The sequence below is a fragment of the Lampris incognitus genome, unplaced genomic scaffold, assembly GCF_029633865.1.
Source record: "Lampris incognitus isolate fLamInc1 unplaced genomic scaffold, fLamInc1.hap2 scaffold_98, whole genome shotgun sequence".
NCBI classification, from domain to species: Eukaryota; Metazoa; Chordata; class Actinopteri; order Lampriformes; family Lampridae; genus Lampris; species Lampris incognitus.
The window spans coordinates 135,870-140,000 of record NW_026611591.1 but is presented as its reverse complement, the minus strand read 5'-3'; positions in this window follow the sequence as shown (position 1 = coordinate 140,000).

The following is a 4,131-nucleotide window of genomic DNA, read 5'->3' as shown; positions in this document are numbered from 1 at the left end:
ACACTTTAGTAACTGGTAGCATTAGGCTTTTGTCTTGTTTAAATGTGCTTGGCGTTGCCCGCCAGTGAAAAAGGGGTTACAAATAGCTTTACACTAGTCCAACTCACCGAGCAGGGGGCGACGTCCCTCTTTGTCGGAGTCCGTCGTAAAAAGAGAGAGTGAACCACAGCTCCGCCTCTAAATACGTCACTGGGAAATATGACACCACCTCCGGTGGGTGTGTGCTTTCCCCCGGGACAGACGTTCCCTAACCATGCCGTTGTCCCGGGAAAATGGACCCGCCCATCTGTTGGATCGCCAGGTCTTTCTCCGGAAACACCGGATGACGACCCAGTCGCCGGGGAGGTAGGAATGGAGAACCTTCTCAGCTGGGGTGGGGAGAGCAGCTGCCACCTGTTTGGGAGACTTGGGAGAGAGCAGAGGAGAGATTACAGCAGTGCTGTAGCATAGCATGCTCGTAAAGAGCGGTTTGGGGAAGAGCTCCCGGCGCAGGGCCCGTTCCCATGGTCGGAGGCCGTCCCATGACAATCTCAAAAGGACTAAGCCCTGCTCTGGAGTGTCTTTGTCGCACGCGCATGTACATAAGTACCAGAAGACGTAAGAAACTGTCTCTGTTGCCAGAGAGCACCAAAGTCCACGCCGAAAGCGTAGCGTGAATCCGTGTAGATGGTGACAGACCAGCCAGCTGCCAGCTCGCAGGCCGCAGAGAGGGCCGTGAGTTCAGCAGCCTGTGCAGAGAGGTGAGAGGGCAACGAGCTGCAATTAAGGCAAGCGGAGGCAGAGCAAACGACCCAACCAACCTGACATTGGCCGGTGGTAAGACAGCGGGAAGCCGACCCATCCACAAAAAGGACAACGTCAGGGTTGGCAAGAGGAGTGGAGCTGAGATCAGGCTGAGGTGAACAAACAGCAGAGACAGCTGCAACGCAGTCGTGTGGTTCACCATCGTCTGGTGAGGGAAGAAGGGTGGCGGGGTTAAGGACAGTGCAACGTTTGACAGTGATGGTGGGCATGTCAAGGAGCACAGTGTTGTAACGTAGCCACCGGGCTGCGGACAGCTGTGACCTTTTCTGTTCAAGTAGGAGGAGCGGGACCGCATGGGGAACCAGGAGAGTAACGTCGGAGTACCCCACGATGTCTCGCGAGGCCATCACAGCCTTTTCAGCAGCAGCGACGGCTCGAAGGCAGCGAGGCAAGCCAGCCGCTACCGGGTCAAGTTTGGCGGAGAAGTAAGCCACAGGGCGCAGCTTGCAGTCCCCCATGAGACTGACTGCAAGAGGACGGAGATCATGCAGCCGTTGCGCTCATCCACAGTTTGAGTGAATGCTTGAGCGGGCTCCGGATAGCCAAGAGTTGGTGCGATTTGGAGCTGGACTTTCAGTCCCTCAAAGGCTTTAGTTGCCTCTGGGGTCCACAAGAGGACCTGTGAGGCGGGTGCATGAGAGTCAATGAGGGCCCGAAGGGGTTTGTCAAAGGTTGCAAATGCCGGAACGAACAAGCGACACAGTAGGAAGCCATGCCTAAGAACAGGGTATCTGCAGGTTTCACTAAGTTAATTTCAAGACTTTATAAGACCTTTTTAATGCCACTTGGATCGGAATTTAAGACCAAGATCTACAACAAAATATATACATATGGTTGGTAAGCCCTAACGCCCAACAGCTGAATATTTAAATATTTGATTCGCGCGAGTGCAGTTTTATCGAAATGGTTAAACAAATGTATGTTTTGTGACACGCTGATGTTGTAACCGCATTTCTTGACGTTCAGACCGAATATTTAAAGATTTGATTCGCGGAATTTCGCGCGATTGCAAACAGATAAGCTGAAGTCCTCCTCCATGTTGAAAAAGCTGCCATAAACTACACGCTGCTGTGACTGGTTGATTCGCTGTGAGCATTTGATGACAAAACAACGAATCACAGCAGAGCGCGCAGCGGAGGTCCCTCCCCCCTCCATCTGGCCGATCAATTCTAGCATCAACTTTTCTTCTTCTTCTCTCGGCTGCTATTTTGTCATGACTTAGTTAGCATTTGTCCGCCAAATTCTGTATAGGCTATACCATTTAGCAATTAACCGCTCAGTAAAACCAACATCGGTATTCTTTTCGATAACTAGTTACATTAATATTACCTACAACCGTGAGTTGCAGGTAATATTGCCATGGTATCGCATCATCCAGGTCATTTCTTTGTCTATGGGGGATACATATTTGTTTTAATTACAGGGAATAGCATGCTATAGGTAACAGGTGCGCCTGATACGAACCTGGAATTCATGAAAATAGCATGTGTGTTAGAGTTTATGGGAGACCCCAAGCGCACGACACCAGACAGAGATGGGGTTAGCCGAAAACTGGCGTACTTTATTCAAACATAGGAAGGCAATGAGCGACAAGGAAAAAACGGAAAGTCCAAGGGGGGAAAAAACTCGCGGGTAATCCAAACGGGAACAAGGCAGGATACTTCCACGGGGAAACCTTGCAAGGGAAAAACATGAACCAAGGGCTGGGATGAGTTCGTAGAGAAAAGGACCGTGAGAGGAGAGTCGCCGCTACTGCGGGGAGGTAACAACACGAACTGACAACGGGCACGTGGGAGGCCACCAAACTTAAGCCCAGCCCTGATGACTAAGCCCGGCCCTGACGAGCCGATTGGCTGCCGGCATGGGGTGGGCGGGCCACGGTGCGGGGTGGGCGAGCCATAACACTTGTTTCCCTTTTATTTTCTTTTTTCCCCCTCAAAATTCACTTAATCCTACCAAATGACCACTTCTATTAGTGCGAGACCGAGGGTGAACAGCCGCTTAATTGTCAGTGCACGACCTCATCTGGTTTCAATAGTACGCGTTTTAAATGATCATTTTATCCTTTAAAGAATTCTGCTTACCCGTGCGATGAATCTCCCAGGGTTTTGCTGAGGGATCTCAGCGACACCGACCAAACGGACCACCCGCCTCTCCCTTTCTTCTTCTCAAACCTGGTGAGGTTATTGGGAGATCGGTGACTATGTCCTTGTCCCGAGATGATCGGTCAGCCGGTTGTCCGTCTGGCGGGGCGACGTGAGATCCCGCTTCTGACACCAAATTGTTGTGGATTTTCCTTTATCCTTTTAATGGGCTCTTGCCCCAGGAACCTCTGGGGAGAATAATCATCGGACAAATATTAAAGAAAACAGAGAATCTTTAATGCATCTGCAGATGGAGAGACATAAGGCCACACAGAGGTTCGTCTGTGAGGATATGCTCTGCCTCTGAGCTGGAGATAGTGGTTTTTTATAGAACAGTCCGTCGCGTCATACACTATGTTTCCTGCGTCAACTAAGGTGTAATCTTAAAAAGGAATGAAGGAAAAATCTACGTTAATCACGTTCTGTGCCTCATGAGTGTCTGTACGCCTGTTGCACTTGTCTTTTGCTCAACCTGGCCGTTCCTGGGATGCGGCAACGGGGAGGCAAGCATAATAACAGTTGCTATGTGGCCCCATGGAAGGTACGCATGAGAACAATGGTCATGTGTGTCTGCAGTGAATGAGAAGTTTCATACACACAGACAAGTGGAAAACCACAGAGTACATACGGAGTGCATATGGAGAACATTTTGTACTCCACATACATCACCAACATCCTGCTCAGCTCTCCCCTTCTCAGCCTCCTCCTGCTCAGCTGCACCACTCTCCTCTCAGAGCCTCACCGCAGCCACATCGTGATGACACGAATGGTACGAATGACATTGCGAGCTACTTGGTGCGCCGAGAGCTTGTGAATTCCGGTCTCATCCAGTTCAACGAGCGCCCAGAAAATTATTGGGCATGGAACTCCTCTTTCTTCAACGCCATTGAAGGACTGAACTTAACTGCCAGCGAGGAGCTCGACCTCTTGACAAAGTCGTTAGGAAAAGAGTTCTCAGAGCACGTTACAAGGATTCGCTATGTGCACGTCACCGACCCTGTAGTGGGCCTACAACATGTCTGGGAACGCCTAGAAGAGTGCTCCCCTGAAGTGATCGAGAGAGCGCTCTTCGAGAGGATAGAGAACTTTCCAAAAATCGCTGAGAAAGACCCCGTAAAGTTGAGGGAACTGGGAGACCTGCTGATGGAGTTAGACTCTGCTAAGTGTGAGGGCTACCTGCCGG